The sequence below is a fragment of the Monodelphis domestica genome, chromosome 1 (genome assembly GCF_027887165.1).
Source record: "Monodelphis domestica isolate mMonDom1 chromosome 1, mMonDom1.pri, whole genome shotgun sequence".
In the NCBI taxonomy this organism is placed as follows: domain Eukaryota; kingdom Metazoa; phylum Chordata; class Mammalia; order Didelphimorphia; family Didelphidae; genus Monodelphis; species Monodelphis domestica.
This window is the reverse complement of record NC_077227.1, coordinates 724,553,832-724,572,753: the sequence shown is the minus strand read 5'-3', so window position 1 is coordinate 724,572,753 and position 18,922 is coordinate 724,553,832. Positions and strand designations below refer to the sequence as shown.

General features: G+C 43.0%; 1 long non-coding RNA gene across 1 annotated transcript in view; it reads right to left on the bottom strand.

Moving 5' to 3' along the window:
* Positions 1 to 2,160: 2,160 nt before the first annotated feature.
* The window catches only part of LOC130456500 (uncharacterized), a 41,820-nt gene continuing 25,058 nt past the window's right edge, over positions 2,161 to 18,922 (bottom strand). The window contains exon 3 of the long non-coding RNA XR_008915472.1: positions 2,161 to 2,512. This is a non-coding gene — a long non-coding RNA (uncharacterized LOC130456500). The remainder of the gene's footprint in view (positions 2,513 to 18,922) is intronic.

Sequence of the window (18,922 nt, the reverse complement as noted above, 5' to 3'; positions counted from 1 at the left end):
CAAACCTACTTTCCCTTGGCCCTGTTGCATCATGGTAAATAACAGGGCCCACAAACTAAGGAAGAGGTTGGGGAAAGCTCCTGCATTGTTCATCTCCATTTCTGAGGCATCCACACATTTTTGGAATGCTGAGAACTTGAAGCAGCACAGTATAGGATAGCTCTCTAGCAGCCAGCATGAAGGAGACCAGCCCTCCAATACTCATCAGAGACTGTAACTGCCTGAAACCTCACTGGCTCAGATTCCCACAGGGCACAGCAGATGGGAGCCCTGGGGAGGAGGCAGTGAAAACACCTAACATCAGCCACTTAGGCCCAAGAGGCTATGGGGAGGTAGGAGGGGAAGATTATTTACTAATGGTTCAGGACCCAGTGGGAATCAGGGGTCCTCAGAGACAACACTAGGGATGTTCCATCTGGAGTTGAGAAGAGTCAGGAGGGGGCCTGATAGCTTCCTTCAAGTGCATGGCAGAAGGACGAGACTTATTCTGTTTGACTCCACATGGAAGAACTAAGAAAAAAATGGTTAGAAATTACAATGGGAGTTTTAGGGTAGATAGATGGATGGTTGAGTGAATGGATGGATAAATAGATGAATAGACAGACAGACAGACAGACAGACAGATAGATAGATAGATAGATAGATAGATAGATAGATAGATAGATGGATGGATGGATAGAAGGATAGATAGATAGATGGATGGATGGATAGAAGGATAGATAGATAGATAGATAGATAGATAGATAGATAGATAGATAGATAAATAGATAGATAGATAGATGGATGGATAGAAGGATAGAAGGATAGATAGATAGATGAATGGGTGAATGGATGGATAGATAGGTGGGTAGATAGATAAATGGATAGACAGACATACAGACAGATAGACAGATAGATGGGGTGGATGGATAGATAGATGAATGGACAGACAGACAGACAGACAGATAGATAGATAGATAGATAGATAGATAGATAGATAGATAGATAGATAGATAGATAGATAGATGGATGGATAGATGGATGGATAGATGGATGGATGGATAGATGGATGTATGGGTGGATAGTTAGAATGACAGACATTAAATGTTTGCTATGAGACAAATATAACCAAAAAAAAAGTATTTGCTACCCTACAGGATATTACATCCTGTTGGGGACAGTCAAACACAAAAGTTGCTGGAAGAGGGTGGGGTGGGAAGAGGGGCATGGAGACTACAAAAGGAGGTAGAGAGACCAGTGAAGAGTGGAGGCAGGAGTGAAGTGAACATGGCCTGAGAGCCTCATGAAATATAGTCTCAGTCACAGATTTGCCAATCAGAGGAGAGGGCTGCAAGGTAGAGACATTACTAGGGAAAACTGGGAGATGAAGAAGTCAGGAATTGGTCAGTAAAACTTCCTAACAAAGAGATGTCCCAGAGTGAGATGAGCACCTCAGGGGGTGAGTTCTATCTCTTTGAAGGTCTTTAAGGAGAAACCAGATGACTTGCAGCTGGGTATTGATGGTGGGAAGTCTTTATCTGTTCATATTTCATTTTTGAGGGGGATCAATGAAGTGATGTCTTTACCTGCCAGAGAATTGAATTGAAGTGAGGCAGTTACACAAAGTCAGCTCCACCTCTCTTCCAGAATCATCCAAGTCTAGTAACAGGAAAAATGTTAATATGACTGGTGATGGCTCAGGATGAAGTGGGTGATCTTGGCATCTTTGGTGTCTGACCAAGCTCTAAGCACTCCACAGCATTTGCTTCACCTACTGTCATGGTCATTGGAACAAATTGTTCTCATCAACCCATTCTACCAGGGGAAATCTTGGGGTAGACACTTCCCCCAAACTCACTGAGGGGATTTGAGTCCAGATGGCTACCCTCAGACTGGTTTTTAGCCCATTTGCCTAGATGGTTTTAGGGATGTGTGGCCATTGTATATGCTAGTTTCTTAGAGCCACAAGTGATTGAGTTGGAACACCAAAGGTGGATAAGAAGCCCTGAAAAAGGCTTGGCTGTCCTCATACCAGAGTTTCTAGTCCTCCCTGAATATCCCAGGAAGTATCTATATGTGTATTGAAGTCCTCAGGTATGAGAGGATAGAGTTAGAGAGGAGAGAACGACTATGAAATTCTGTGGTGTAAAAACAAAAGCATCAATAACTTATTTTTTTCACATTTTAAATCATTCAAGCCATTTCCCCAGAAGTGAATGGGCTGCTTCTGTCTGGCGGCAGCAGAATAGCGATGAGAGGTCTTTTTCTAGGATCCTTTGATGATGTCATCCTTCAGTGATCCCATCATACTCTTTCATCCTTGGAGACTCTTATTCATGCTCTCCCACTAGTTTGCCACAAGGGGGCCACATACAACCTGCTGCGTTCTGGTCTTTCTTGCATTGACTGTGTCCATTCTTAGCTGACTGGCTGCCTAACAGTTAGTTATCTTTTGCTTTTAACAGGTCCCTCCTTTTTGTCTTGATCATGCATTTCTTTATGACTTATAGAATGATTCTTTATGGTTAGCAACCTTTGGAGGGGGGATAAAGATATTTTATTTTACAAGTTACATGTAATAACAATTTTCCACATCAATTTTTTGAAGTTATATGATCCAAATTGTCGCCCTCCCTCCCTCCCTCCCTTCCCCCTTCCTGGAGATGGTAAGCAATTTGATCTGGGTTATACATGTACTATCATGCAAAACAATCATATAAAATCAAAATCCCAAAATAAAAACCCAAACAAACTAAAGTGAAAACGTATATGCTTCTACCTGCATTCCTACGCCAACAGTTCTTTCTCTGGAGGTGGATGGCATTCTTTGAAATAAATCCATAAGAATTGTCCTGAATCCAGGCCTAGAGATGGGAGGTCCTGGGTTCAAATGTGACCTGGGACACTTCTCAGCTGTGTGACCTTGGGCAAGTCACTTAACTCCCATTGCCTAGCCCTTCCAGCTCTTCTGCATTGGATCCAATTACACAGTATTGATTCCAAGATGTTTTTTAAAAAAATTGTCCTGAATAATTGTATTGCTGAAAGTAGTCCACAGTTGATAATCCCACAATATTGCTGTTACTGTTGTCAACATGGGATCTAGAAACCCCAAATTTGTGGCCTAGTGGGATCTGGAAACCCCAAGTTTTGACCTCCTCACAGGAGAGTTCCTCCCTATGGGAAAGTCCTACTTCACTGCCTCTTAGACTAACAATAGACTTTAAGATGTTAAGTATCTCTATTTCCCCCCTAAGGCCAAAGTCCTCTACCTTGGTAACCCAGCCCTTGGCTGGGTCTTTCCCTTTTTGTGTCCATTGAAAAGCATCAGCCCCACTAGTTCTTTGGATAGAGTTGGAGTCTCTTGATCTCAGGGTCGCGGGTCCGAGTCCTACTTTGTGTGGAAAAGCATAATTGGCTTTCCCAGGGGTCAGTGTCCAGAGCAGCCAGAGTTCAATCCTTGGACTCTGTGCAGTCATGTGTGGAGAGGTCTACTATTGTACTGAACCCCTTTTCCCTTGATTAAAGAGTGCTTCTGACTATTTAGTAGTCCTGTGTTTTTTCCCAGTCAACACTGTGTACAATGTTTTCCTGGTTTCCCTTATCTCTCTCTGCATCCGTTGTCAACATGGAAATCTAGAGATCCTCAGTTTATTTTGTTTGAGTGTAGAAACCCCAGGTTTTGACCTTGTCACTGGAGAGGTTTCCCCCTGGGGGAAGGTCCCTCTTCACCAGACAGTGAACTTCTGGGTAGTTTGGGTGGGAACAGCTAATCCCACCCAATATTGAGCATCCCTTTTGTCCCAATGGTTTCTCCCCCTAGGCTAAGGTCCATTACCAAGGTGGCCCAGCCCTGGGTTTGGTTTTTCCCTTTTGTGTCCATTGTAGGGCATCAGCCCCTCACTATTATTCCTGTCTGGAACTCCTCATTTTCCTTTCTCACCATTGTAAAGTCAATCAACTGTCCCTCTAATCCTAAAGCCCCCAGGCCATCTAGAGTGGTATATAGGTTCCCCAAGTTCTTTTGTTCCTCGGAGTCCATGGCACTCTCAGGGGCTGGTAAGAAGAGCGTCCAGACTCTGTGCAGTCTTGGGAAACAGCTCTGTTGTCGCATTAGTAGCGCTAACCCCTTTCCCCTTGATTAAAGAGTGATTTTGACTAATAGTTCTGCTTTTTTTCTAGTTGACACCGTTCAGGCAGGTCTTTTTCTAGCTCTTTCTGAAATCATCCTGTTCAAGGGATGCATGTATAACCCCATAGAATTGCTCCTCAGCTCTGGGAGGGGGGAGGGAAAGAACAGGAGTCGTGTAACCATGGGAAAAGATCCCTAATTAATTAATTTTAAAATGAAATCGTCCAGTTCCTCATTCCTTAAAACACAACAGTTTTGCATCAGCATCACCAACCATTTGTTCAGCTATTCCCCAATCGAGTGGCATCCCCTTAATTTCCAATTATGCGATCCTTTTGTACAAGTAGATCCTTCCTGCCACCTTTCTTCCCCTCTTCAGGACACAGAACTGGGAGTGGTATTCCTGGATCGAAGGGTGTGCACTGTTTTATAACCCTTTGGGCATAGTTCTGTCCATCTGGAGTCTAGAAACCCCCAAACTCCGAGCCTGCTGAGGTCAGAGAACTCCAGTTTAGTCAGCTTGAAGGTGAAGACCTGGAGTTTGGCTTTTCCACAGGAATTTCCCCCTGAGGGAAAAGCCCAACTTCAGGAATTTCAGACTCACAATAGACCTTAAAAGTAGTTTAGAGGAGGAGGGCAAATTCCATCAGGTGTCAAGTACCTCTTTTGTCCCAATGGCTTCTCCCTAAGGCCAAAGTCCTTTACCTAGGTGGCCCAGCCCTGGGCTGGATCTTTCCCTTTTGTGTCCTTTGTAAAGCATCAGCTTCTCCCCGCTATTCCAGTCTAGACTCCCCGTTTTCTTTGTTACCATTGTAAAGCCAATCAACTATCCTCCCCCATCCTCAGTCCCCAACTTCCCCAAAAGGGTAGTTAAGCTTCCCAATTATAATGGCTCTGGAGTTTTCATCTGAAATAGTAAGGTGTATAAATGGACCATTAAGGGGACATACTATGGGATGCTTCCCTGGATGACGGCCAAGTATCTCAGTGGATCTCCTTAAAAGAAGGTTCAATTTGTGGACCTCCTCCACTGGGCTCAGGGCACACAAACTGGCTTGGAGAGTAATTCCGCTATAAAAATGTATTTATTTGTATTTTAACAGATAGGAATATAGGGATTATAAACAAGTAAACCTTCACACTAGGAGGGAAACTAAATATCGGCCCACTCTTCTACGTTTGCCGCAAACGTAGAAGAGGTCTTCAGGTCTGGAGGCTGCCCTGAGCTCTTTAGCACTACCTCAGTAGTGCTATCAGTAAAAAGCGACTTCTGGTAAACAGAGTCAGTTAGCCCCACGCCTCAGAGGCTCTCAGAGCGCAGGCAAGCAGACCTGGTGCCTTTCTCCTCCCTCAAACAGCTGCTCTGATCAGTTCTTCTCCTCCACGTAATTCCACAGTAAGGAAAGTGAAAACCCTCCAGGCTGATCTCAGTTTTCTCTCTTTGCAATCGGCAGCAGTCAGATCTCCTCGGAAGCCAGAGCCCAACTGCTAGAACTCCCGGCATCCGGGAAGCCCAAACTTGCTCCCAGGGACAGGCGGTAAGCAAGTCTATCCAAAGGAGACAGCCACAGGGAAAACGCCGGAGAGCATCCGCGCGGGAAGGCAGGAAGGTTCAGAAAGAGGGGGCGGACGACTTCCTGCAGCAAGCAAGTAGGTGGTACTGGCGCTGAGAATAGAAGGAAGCCCGGAAAACCGGGAGACCGAGATAAGAAAGGAGAGAATTCCAGGCCTATCGGACAGCCAATGGAAATGCAGCGAGCCAGGAAGTGGGCCCCGGTGGGGAGCTGCTTAACTAATTGTAAAAGATACCGCCACACCGGGTGATCACTCCGTGGGGGGGAAACGAGCCCCGGGAGGGAATCCTGCGGGCGGTGGCGTAGCTGGAGGAGATGGAGAGGATAAGGAAGCCAGCTCCGCCCAATTCCCCCTAAGACCCCGGGAGCTGGAGATTACTACTGGATTAGATGACTAAAGCCGGGGCTTTGTTCGGAGGCATCTGAGGGAACGCTGGTCCCTGGGGGGTTGGGGTGGGGCCCCGGGCTAACCCCTCTGACAGACCAGCTCCCTCTCTTTCTGACTCCCTCCTCCTGGTGAACAGAGGATGTTCCTCTCCCCCCTCAATCCCCACCAGGAATGGGAACTGAGGCAGAGGGACACCGAGAATTGTGTGTGTTTGCGCACGGTTTGAGAAGAGAGAACCTAAGAATGAATTTTCCTAGATCAAAAAGCTTACATTCAGGGGGCAGCTGGGTAGCTCAGTGGATTGAGAGCCAGGCCTTATAGACAGGTCCTAGGTTCAAATTTGACCTCAGACACTTCTTAGTTGTGTGACCCTGGGCAAGTCACTTAAACCCCACTGCCAAGCCCTTCCCACTCTTCTGCCTTGGAACCAATACCATGGTACATTCCAAGACAGAAGGTAAGGGGTTTTATTAAAAAAAAAAAAAAGGGGTGGTAGAAGGGGCTCAGTGGATAGGGATCCAGGCCTGGAGTTGGTAGATTCTGGGTTCAATTTTGACTCACACACTTCCTAGCTGTGTTACCCTGAATAAGTAATTTAACCCCACTTACCCAGCCCTTATCATTCTTCTGCCTCGAAACTAATATATTTTGATTATATTATTATATTTTTAATATTATATTTATATATTTATTATTATTGATACAACATATTATTATGTATTTATACATATAATTATTATAATGATATTAATATATTATATAATTTTGTATGTTTATTGTATTATATATTATAATTATCTAAGACAGAAGATAGTGGGGTTTTCTAAAACTTTAAAATATATTTTATTTTGCCAATTGCATGTAATAACAAATTTCCACAAAAGTTTCCCCAAGTTACATGATCCATAGTGTCTCTGTTCCTCCCATCTCTCCCCCTCCCAGAGCTGACAAGCAATTCTACCAACCCAGATTGAATTGCTTGCCAGCTTTGGGAGGGGGAAGGGGAATGGGGAGGGAAAGAACATGAAAATATTTTTAAAATAACTTTAAAAAATACATGTATTTCCCTGCAAAACATGTTTCCATATTGCTCATCAATTTTTTTAAAGAATACTTTGCTTAAGTAGAGTTAATCTGATCCCTTCTACACACTAGAATTTTATGCCTAATCATTGATTCTACAACAGAAGGTAAGAGTCAAAAAAGAAAAGAATGGCAGCAGCTGAGTACTGATTGATTTCCAGCAGAAGCAGATCTAGACAGGCCCCCCTGGTCACCCAGCTTGAAAATTCCCAGAGTCAAGTGTTCCCCAATATAAAAGTCCCTCAATTTGTGGGTTTCCAAGCAGATATTTTGGATGGAGACCTCTTAACAGATCGCTTCTTCCCAGAGATCACTGATGTGGTCCCTCTAGACAAAAGACTCACAAGATATCATGGGAGGAGTGAAGAGATCTGGACCTCATCATTCATTGATATTGTCATGAGCACAGTGCAAGTCAGATGGGAAAATCATTACTAATGGAGACACCATTGGAAGCCCTCTATAAATATGCCAGACTCTCATTACACTTATTTAGCAGTCTCCAGCATATGGTGACCTTCTCCACAGGGAGTCTAAACTCCATGCTTCTAACAGTCTTGGGAGATTTCATGTTTGAACAGGTTTTTTTTTTTTTTTAAACCCTTATCTGCTGACTTAGAATTGATATTAAGTATCAGGGCCAAGGTTAAAGAGTGGTACAGTGGTGGTGAACCTTTAACAAGTCCGAGTACCAAGAGGGCAAATTCAAGCTTTCTGTGAGCCCCTACTTGCTTTGGGCATCAGGGCAGAAGGGTCTGGCATGCAAAAAATGTCCTCAGGCCCTGGGAAGAGGGGGAATGGAGCAGCTCCCTGAGTGCAGGCTCTACACACGTGTGCCACGTCTTCATCCAATGCTGAACTAAGCTATTGAGGCTAAGTGATTTGCTCAGGGCCATCCAGCTAGGAAGTTTTTGAGGTCAGATTTTATGTTTTAATATTTATTTTAATATTTATTAATATAATTTCTACTACAAATATTTATTATTAACATAAAATCCCTTAACTCTTTAATGAGATTAGAACCCATCAAAGTATGCTGGGCTAGGTGCCTTGTGTGGTGGGGATGGGGGGTTGTCGCCATCATAGGCCTGCTGCTTGGTGTTACAATGGACTTGAAGTCAGGAAGGCAAGTGTACAATACACACACACACACACACACAGACACACAGACACACACACACACACACACACACACACACACACACACACACACACGATTTAGCTAATGCTCAGGGCACCACCTGGTGGCTAGCTTAGATATTACAGCTGAGCAAATTTCGCTTCTTTTTTTTTTTTAAACCCTTACCTTCCTTCTTGGAGTCAATACTGTATATTGGCTCCAAGGCAGAAGAGTGGTAAGGGCTAGGCAATGGGGGTCAAGTGACTTGCCCAGGGTCACACAGTTGGGAAGTGTTGAATTCGCTTCTTACAGGGACTCATAATAGCTTGTTCTCCAAGTGAAGGGAGCACATGGGCTCTTTGATTTTATGCAGGAAGGCTGTAACAAAGTTAGGGAGCCACAGTTTCGGAAGCCTGATGACAGCAATATCCCATGGAGCTAACCCTACTGCAAAATCAGAATCCAGGTCCCACTTCTTCCCGGTGCCCCACCTAGTGGTGTTTCCTGGACTGTACTGACCCTGCTAGAATGGGGCTGATCAGATCCAGGAGCTCTTCTTTTCTCTTTCGGGGCTTTCCATGATCTCCTCAGCCTCCGTACCCCCCCACTCCCTACACCCCCCACCCCGCACCCCCATAACTATCTCTGAGCAGATGATCTATTGCAGTGCTCACCTTTCTACTGAATGCTCATCCTATACCACCCTCTTGCCTACTGAGCATTTCCAGTTGGACATCCTAGAGTAGCTGGGTAGTACAGTGGATAGAGTAGTACCAGCCTGGAGTTAGGAAGACCTGAGTTCATATTTAGCCTCAGACACTTACAAAATGTGTGGCCATGGAAAAGTCACTTAACCTCAGTTTCCCCATTTGCAAAATGGAAATAATAATAGGACTTACTTCCAAGAGTTGGGAGGATCAAATGACATCATTATAAAACGCCAAGTGTTTTAGAGAGAACTTACACAAAGCACATTGATATAAGCACTACAAAAATGTTAGTTCCTATTATTAAGACTATTATCTCCAGATCTCAGACTATATTATAAAGCAGCGGTCATCAAAACAATTTGGTACTGGCTAAGAGACAGAAAGGAGGATCAGTGGAATAGACTGGGGGCAAGCAACCTCAGCAAGACAGTATATGACAAACCCAAAGATCCCAGCTTTTGGGACAAAAATCCACTATTTCATAAAAACTGTTGGGAAAATTGGAGGACAGTGTGGGAAAGATTAGGCTTAGATCAACACCTCACACCCTACACCAAGATAAATTCAAAATGGATGAATGACTTGAACATAAAGAAGGAAACTATAAGAAAATTAGGCGAACATAGAATAGTATACATGTCAGACCTTTGGGAAGGGAAATACTTCAAAACCAAGCAAGAATTAGAAAGAATTACAAAATGCAAAATAAATAATCTGGATTACATCAAATTAAAAAGTTTTTGTACAAACAAAACCAATGTAACCAAAATCAGAAGGGTAGCAACAAATTGGGAAACAATCTTCATAAAAACCTCTGACAAGGGTTTAATTACTAAAATTTATAAAGAACTAAATCAATTGTACAAAAAATCAAGCCATTCTCCAATTGACAAATGGGCAAGGGACATGAACAGGCAATTCTCAGCCAAAGAAATCAAAACTATTAATAAGCACATGAAAAAGTGCTCTACATCTCTTATAATCAGAGAGATGCAAATCAAAACAACTCTGAGGTATCACCTCACACCTAGCAGATTGGCTAACATGACAGCTATGCAAAGTAATGAATGCTGGAGGGGATGTGGCAAAGTGGGGACATTAATTCATTGCTGGTGGAGTTGTGAATTGATCCAACCATTCTGGAGGGCAATTTGGAACTATGCCCAAAGGGCGATAAAAGACTGTCTGCCCTTTGATCCAGCCATAGCACTGCTGGGCTTGTACCCCAAAGAGATAATGGACAAAAAGACTTGTACAAAAATATTCATAGCTGCGCTCTTTGTGGTGGCCAAAAATTGGAAAATGAGGGGATGCCCATCAATTGGGGAATGGCTGAACAAATTGTGGTATATGTTGGTGATGGAATATTATTGTGCTAAAAGGAATAATAAAGTGGAGGAATTCCATGGAGACTGGAACAACCTCCAGGAAGTGATGCAGAGCGAAAGGAGCAGAACCAGGAAAACATTATACACAGAGACTGATACATTGTGGTACAATCGAAGGTGATGGACTTCTCCATAAGTATCAATGCAATTTCCCTGAACAATCTGCAGGGATCTAAAAAAAAATACTACCCACAAGCAGAGGATAAACTGTGGGAGTAAAAACACCGCTGAAAAGCAACTGCTCGACCACAGGGTTGGAGGAGATAAGACTGAGGAGAGACTCTAAATGAACACTATAATGCAAACTCCAACAACAGGGAAATGGGTTCGAGTCAAGAACACATGTGATAACCAGTGGAATCATGCGTCGGCTATGGGAGAGGGAAAGGAGGGGGGGGGGGAGGGGAGGAAAAGAAAACGATCTTTGTTTCCAGTGAATAATGTATGAAAACGACCAAATAAAATAATATTAAAATTAAAAAAAAAAAAAAGACTATTATCTCCAGCTCAAAATGTCCAAAAGAGAACTCCATGCCTGTGGAGTCATTCCTCCCCCAAACTTCCCTATCTTTCCAGTCACCCAGGTCTACCAAATTATTGTTCTCCCTCTACTTCTTTAATCTGCTGCCAGATGTTTTGCTTCGAGCTCCACCATGTCTCTTCTCCTGCTCACACAGCCACAGCCTTGTTCTAGGCCTCCTCATCTCTCTCTCCTATACTATTACAGTAACCTCCAGTCTCATCCTAATCCATTCCATTGGCTACAAAACTGCCAGTCACTTCCCTAAAGCATGGGTCTGGCCATACTGGGCTGCTCCCCCATTCAAGAAATTGCGGGGGGGGGGGGGGATTGCATCTGGGTAGCTCAGTGGATTGAGTGCCAAGCCTAGAGATGGGAGGCCCTAGGTTCAAATCTGGCCTCAGACACTTCCTAGTTGTGTGACCCTGGGCAAGTCACTTCACCCCCATTGTCTAACCCTTACCACTTGGAACAAACAATACACAGTAGATAAGGGTTAAAAAAAAAAAAGAAATTGGGGGGGTTCCTTTTCACCTCTTGGAGTCAATATAAACTAATTTGATTAGCAGTGAAACCCCTTCCCTGACCTGGTCCTCATCCACCTTCCCAGCCCTGTGGTGTACCCATTTCTCACCTTCATGTACTCTATGACTGAGTCTCACTGTGTCTCATTCACCACACTTTCTCCATATGGTTGTTGTTTCTTAATCATGTTGGATGCTTTGTGACCCCATGGACCACAGCACACTGATACTGTCTGCAGAGTTTTCTTGGCAAAGACCCTGGAGTGGTTCGCCATTTCCTTCTCCAGTGGATTAAGACAAACAGAGATGAAGTGACTTGCCCAGGGTTACACAGCTAGTAAGTATCTAAGGCTAGATTTGAACTCAGGTCTTCTTGACTTCATCCACTGAACCACCTAGTTACCTTTATCAACCACACTGAGATGTATTTTTATACTACTGTTCTCCATGCCTAGAATGTTCTCCTACTTCTCCTCTACCACTTAGAACCCCTAATTTCCTTCAAAATTTGATTCAGTCACTATCTTCTGACCTCCCAGTTTCTAGTGATTTCCCATCCTCCAATTACCCATATCTATTTTGTATTTTGAAGATTAAATTGTAATCCCCTGATTGTAACAATGAAGGTTCTTAGCTCTTCCTTTATTGGGAAGATTGAATTGTAATCCCCTGCCTATTTTTAGATCTTAATCCCCAAAAGTTGGTAACTCAGTATTTGAAGTAGATGTATCCATTTTAACTACAAAAAGGTGTGAACTCACTACTAAAGGTACAAACAGCTACAAAAGGTGTGATCTAACCAAAAAAAGGTGTGAACACCCATTTCATATATTGAGTGGACAGTCCTGGAGAGGAGCATCTGCTGTGATTGGTAGACATGAAATTTAGGGAGGTGAGACAAGAGAAAAAGATCTTTAAATAGAGGACCACAGAGGCCAGAAGAGGGAGATCGAACATATAGATCAAAGAATTCTGACTTGGAATTGGACTGGAGGATCAGTCTCTCGAGCTTGGAGTGAAGAATGGTCACTTGGAGAAGAGACTGGAAGACAGACACTCAGACTTGGCTGTGGAACTCAACCCTGGAGGAGCTCATGCAGGAACCTCAGACTACTTTCCTTTTAGATGGTCACTGTGATGAGTAAAAGGCTGACTTAGTTTCCCTGCCTTTCTGGAGGTGTGAACCCCTGAGAAAGGCCCATCATCTTGAGACTCCTTTCCCTGATTAGGGCCTTAAAATTTCTACTTGGCTTAGAGGAAGCCGGACTTTTCTCTCTCTCTCTCTCTCTCTCTCTCTCTCTCTCTCTCTCTCTCTCTCTCTCTCTCTCTCTCTCTCTCTCTCTCTCATTCCTTAATAGCTTCCCTCTATTATAAACTACCAGTAAATTCCATTTACTTGAATAATTCATTTTGGGATTTAGAAATTAAATCCCTGGAAACCACAAATTTAAAATTCAATCTCAACCAATAAATTTAATAGTATACATACATATAGATATACTTTCATATATATGCCATGAATACTGTAGGATTTAAATTAATGTCCAACACTCCAAGTATTACCTTTTATAAAGTTTATTAATTAATAGAAGTAAAGGAATAAAAAGGTAATTATCTAACAAAATAAGACCATATGACTAAGTTCTCCTGCCTGTTTAAAAAAACCCATTGGCAGCTGCTGCCATTACAGGAAGAGAGAGGCGGGGCTACACAAAACTTATGTCCTCCCTATGGCAACACCTAATGTGAGAAGGGAAGTGGGATGCTGGGAGTCGTAATTTTTAGGGTAATAGATTCTAATTACACAATACATAGCTATATCTATAGCTCTATATCCATATAGCTCTATTTTTCTCTCTCCATATATATGTGTATACAATTCTATTTGCCTCCGTTTCCTCTTCTGTGATGACAATAATATTATAGACCTTGGGCCGAGAGGGAACTTTGGGAAGGAGTGGATCTAGGGGTATAGAGAGGGAAGACAATGAGTTCTGTTTGGACATTTTGACCATATATATATATGTATGTATGTATGTATGTAAGTATAAATATATTTGTTATATTAATAGTATTACTTTTATCATATATAATACATACAATAATATATATCATGTATTATACTATTAATATAATATGTAAATATATTATATAATGTATATTATAATATATTATACATGCTATATACATTATATATGTGTGCGTCATGCCCTACATTTGAATGTCAGCACCTTGAGGGCAGGGCACATTTACTTCTGTCTTTATATTCTCAGTACCTAAGCCAATGCCTGGCTCATAGTCTCTTTTTTTTTTAACCCTTACCTTCCTTCTTAGAAGCAATACTGTTGGATTGAGAACCAGGCCAAGAGATGAGAGGTTCTAGGTTCAAATCTGGCCTCAGATACTTCCTAGCTGTGTGACCCTGGGCAAGTCACTTAACTCCCATTGCTTAAAATAAATAAATGAATGAATGAAAGAAGCAATACTGTGTATTCATTCCAAAGGAGAAGAGTGGTAGAAGCTAGGCAATTGGAATTAATTGACACAGCTAGGAAGTGTCTGAGGCTAGATTTGAACCCAGGACCTTCCATTTCTAGGTTTGGCTCTCAGTCTGCTGAGTCAATTAGTTTCCCCTTGGTTCATAATCTTAATGAGTATTTGTTAATTGACAAAAGGATGGATGAATGGATGGACTGTGGTTGTTAGAGCTATCCTGTCATCACCCATACATTGTTGTTATTCAGTCATTTCAGTTGTGTCCAACTCTTCCTGACCCATTTGGGGCTTTCTTGGCAAAGATACTGGGAGTTTGCCACTTCCTTCTCCAGCTCACTTTACAGATGCCCTGTCATCACCCATGACAAAAATAAGCATGGAAACATCCTTGTCCCTGCTGGCTTGCAGCATTGGGAATTCCTGTGCTTCTTGCTATGAGCAGAGACAGCTCCAAAAAAAGATCTTAGGATCATGGAATTTGGAGATGGAAGGGAACTTAGAAGCCATCTAATTCTGATCCAACCCCTTCACTTTACAGATGAAGAAACTGAGGCTCAGTGAATGGAAATGACTGGCTGGGATTTGAACCTAGATCTTCTCATCCCTAATTGGATGCCCTTTCCTAGCAAACCTGACTGTATAGTGGCCCAATGACCTGGCCCTTGGTGTCCTTCAGGGAATAAATGAATTCCATTTGACAGCACCTCTCTCCGGAGCCATATTGATCATATAGGGACATAGGGCCCGAGGCCTCTTGTCAGAGCTAGGACAAAGCAAGAGGACTGTGGGATTCAAGGGTGAGTTTTATTGGCTCCCTCACTGGGGCTGACATTTGTGCCTCACTGGATCTCTCATGCCAATCACATCCATAGGGCGAGGAGATTGGGAAGAATGAATCACAGCTTGGCAGGCCCAGGCAGGATATCACAGGGCATTCCTGGGACAAAGCCCCAACTTTGGCTCACCTCTCAGTGGCCTGATAGTCTGCGTGGGAGATAAAAGTAGCTGTTGGGGCACTCCGCTTTCCAGGAAGATAAGAATTGATAGATCCCCCCTGCAGGTCGTGACTGAGGAGCCTCTCTTTGATAAAACAAGAGCAAAGCATTTTAACCCCCTGAGAGGATGATAGGAGAGAAGGAAGAAAGGAAAGGCAAAGGGCTGACCAATGCGCAAGGCTAGCATCGGAAGGAAAAGTAGCAACAAACAGAAATGCTTACAGGAGAATCGCCTCCCAGCCTGGCCCGTGTGGCCCCATTGGTCTTCCATACTCTTTTCCCTCACTAGAGCTACACAGAATCCTTAGCTTTCTTCCATAACTCAGGAATCACATTATTTGTCTCTCTGGGATTCACCATGTTGGTGCCTGACTTCCACACCCAATTGGCTTTTGCCCTAGTCTAACTCGGAACTCCTGAGCTCAAGCAATCCACCAGTCTTGTCTTCCCAAGTAGCCAGGCCACCATGTTCAGCTATTATCCTCTCTCTCTCTGTTCTATGTAGAGAGAGCCATTATGTGGCATAAGGAGTTGGGGGTGCAATGTATAGAGTGACAGGCTTGGAGTGAGGAAGACTCATCTTCTTGAATTCAACACTTACCAGCGGCATGACTCTGGGTAAGTCACTTAACTCTGTTCGCCTCAGTTTCCCTCATCTGTGAAAGGAGTTAGAGGAGGAAATAGCAAAGCACTCTAGTATCTTTGCTAAGAAAACCCCAGATGGAGTCACAAAGAGCTGGGCATGATTGAACAACAACATGTAGCACAATGAGTAGGAAGGCAGTCTTAGAGCTAGAAAAACTGTACTCCAAGTCCTGGTTCTGACACACACTGGCCGTGTCCTCCTAGTCAAGTCTTTTCACTCATCAATGACAAGACTGATCTACAATGGTAGAAAGAATTCCCTGATTAAGGAATTTCAGTACCAGTGAAATCACAGCTCTGGTATCTCTCTATCATTTTTAGATACATAAAATGAGCAGCTAGATGGCACATTGAAGAGAGTGCCACATCTGGATTCAAGAGATCTTGGGTTCAAATCTGGACTCAGACACTTCCTAGCTGCATGACCCCAGACAAATCATTTAACCCCTATTGCGTAACCTTCTGCCTTGGAATGGAGACTTATTATTGATTCTAGGACAAAAGGTAAGGGCTTAAAAAAAAAGAATATTTGGGATGATGTCTTTGGGTATGGGCATCTCACATTTCCTCTGTTCTACTGTGATTCTGCTTTGCTTATAGCGCAGCTCCTTCTTTGATGAGGGTGCACCATTTGGGATGGTCCTGTGCCAGCACCTCCCATGTCTCTGGGTTGATACCAAAGGTCTTGAGAGAGAACCTGAGAGTGATCTCATCCAGCTTCTTCTGACCTCCATGGGAGTGCTTGCCATGTGTGAGTTCTCTGTTAAATGGTCTTTTAGTCAAACGTATGTTTGGCATTCGAGCAACATGACCAGCCCATTGGAGTCGCGCTCATTGGCGTTTGCATGCTTGATAGTTCAGAGGGAGAGGGGACCTCAGTGCCTGGTACCTTATCTTGCCAGTTGATCTTTAGACTCTTCTTAAGACAATCCAAATGGAATCTGTTCAATTTCCTGGCATGGCGCTGGTATACAGGCAGACAGCAATGAGATCTGCCCAATGGCTCCATAGACCTTCAGTATGGTTGGCAATCTAATACCTCTTCCATCCCCCACTTTCCTTTGGAGCCTCCCAAGCAATGAGCTAACTCTGGCTAGCTCTATAAGGACATATACTGCCAAATGAAGTGAACTGATCCACAGCATCTAAAATTTCTCTATTTGCTGTAAATGATGGTTCCATGTATGACTTAAAACAAACAAGACAAAACAACAACCCTCACCTTCTGTCTTAGAATCAATGCTGTGTATTGGTTCCAAGGCAGAAGAGTAGTAAGAGCTAGGCCAGTGATGGTGAACCTTTTTAGAGACCAAGTACCCAAACTGCACCCTCACCTGTATGTGAGCTGCCCCCTTACTCCAGACAGGGGAGTGAGGAAGTGCTCTCATTGGGCTGCTGAGCAGAGAGGTGAGTGATGAAATAAATGTCCTCAGGCACAGTGGAGAGGGGGAGTGGAGCATCCCCCTTCAGCATGTGTGCCATAGGTTTATCAAACAGGGCTAGGCAATGGGTGTTAAGTGACTTGCCCAGGGTCACACAGCTAGGAAGTATCTGAGGTTAGATTTGAAGCCTAGACCTCCCATCTCTGGACTTGTCTCTCAAAATCCACTGAGCCACTATTTGCCCTCCAGTTCCATGTATGATTGATGCAATATTGGCTGGTGGAGAACCTTTATTTTCTTTGTATTAATTGTCAAACCAAAACAAACATGCAGTAGAATATGGGTCCATGCTCTGTTGCATCTCAGTCTCTAAGGGGATTTTTTGTTGACAGATGATGTGCTTAATGCAACCTCTGAGTCTGAGGTGCAACAGAGCATGGATAAAGATGGGTAATAACTAGTAAAAGAATTCACAAGGTTTAGACTTCTCTGTTGGGCCTTTTTCCATATTCAGTTCAACAAACATTTAGTACATGATAGGCAATGGACTAGGTCCTGGAGATATAGACAGAAACAACATATCCCTCATCCTCAAGGAGCTTCCTTTTTTTTTCCTTCAACAACATATATACAGATAAGTAAATTCAGAGTATATAAAAAATAAAACAAGGTAATGTCACAGTTAATGAATATTGATTGAATTAAATTAAGTGCCTTCTATGTGTCACACACTCTGCCAGGAAATGGGGATCTAAGAACAAGATGAAAAATGGTTCCTGCCCTTGGGAAATGTCCTGTAGAAGCCTCATGAATGATGAATAAGACTGATCCACCTTTAAATAATTTAGTTCTTTTTTGGTTAAAATGATTTAACCTTTTCAAACTTTGGGTAGTCAGTCTCCTCCTCTGTATTCCCCTTCTTGGACTTGCTGACCAATTCCAAGGGGGCAGACAAGTCCCACTATGACAGCAAGTTGAACTGGACAAATGCCCGCCATGCATAGCTCCTTCAATTGTGACATGATCTATAGGGTTGATGCTTCAAGAGCTATCATGGAATTTCAGAGGGAAATGGTCCCAATGCAACCAATAAAAGAAATTCGCACTTCCCTCACAGCCCTATTGTTTCAGTAACTCTGGCCCCAAATTAAGGAAAACAAGGGGAAAAACAATTGCTCCTGAAGCTGAGAACCGGTTGATTATATAATTCTAGGGTCCCAAGACCTGGAGGAGCAAGGAAACTTTTAAAATACAAGCTTTAAAATAAGACACAAGTACAATTAGATGGCTCAGTGGAGAAAGTGTCAGTTCTAGAGTCAGGAGGACCTGAGTCCAAATTTGGCCTCAGATACTTCCTAGCTGTGGGACCCTGGGCAAGTCACTTACCCAAAGTTGTTTAGTCCTTACCACATTTTAGCCTTGAAACTGATACTTAGTATCTAGAAAATAAGGGTTTAAAAAAAAGATACAAAATACCAAATGATTATTGGGACAGTGTATACTTAGCAAAATGTGATAAAAGTGGCATCTTTCTCCTGATAAATTCCCCCACGCTCTCATTCCTATACAGCTCAGACCTAACCCTTCCTAGTGCCTATCTTCCTGCCCTTCCCTTTCCATCTACTTGATTGTTGTTGGTTTTTCTTGACTCTTACCTTCTGTCTTACATCTAGAACAGAGCTTCAGGGAATGCCATGTAACCTAACTATCATTTATATAGAAATACACACATATACACATTTATATTTCATTTGATCCTCACAAGAAGACTGTGAAATTGGTATTATTAAATCACCCCCCATTTTCTAGATGAGGCAACTGAGTCTAAGTGACTTGTCCAGGGTTAGAAAGCTAGTAAATGTCTAGGCAGAATTCAGAATCAAATCTTCCTAACTGAAGTTCACAAGGATAACCACAGTGTCCGCAGAGATGCTTAGGAAACTAGGTGCCACTGTTGCCCTGGGAAGAATGTGTCCTGAGTTTCAA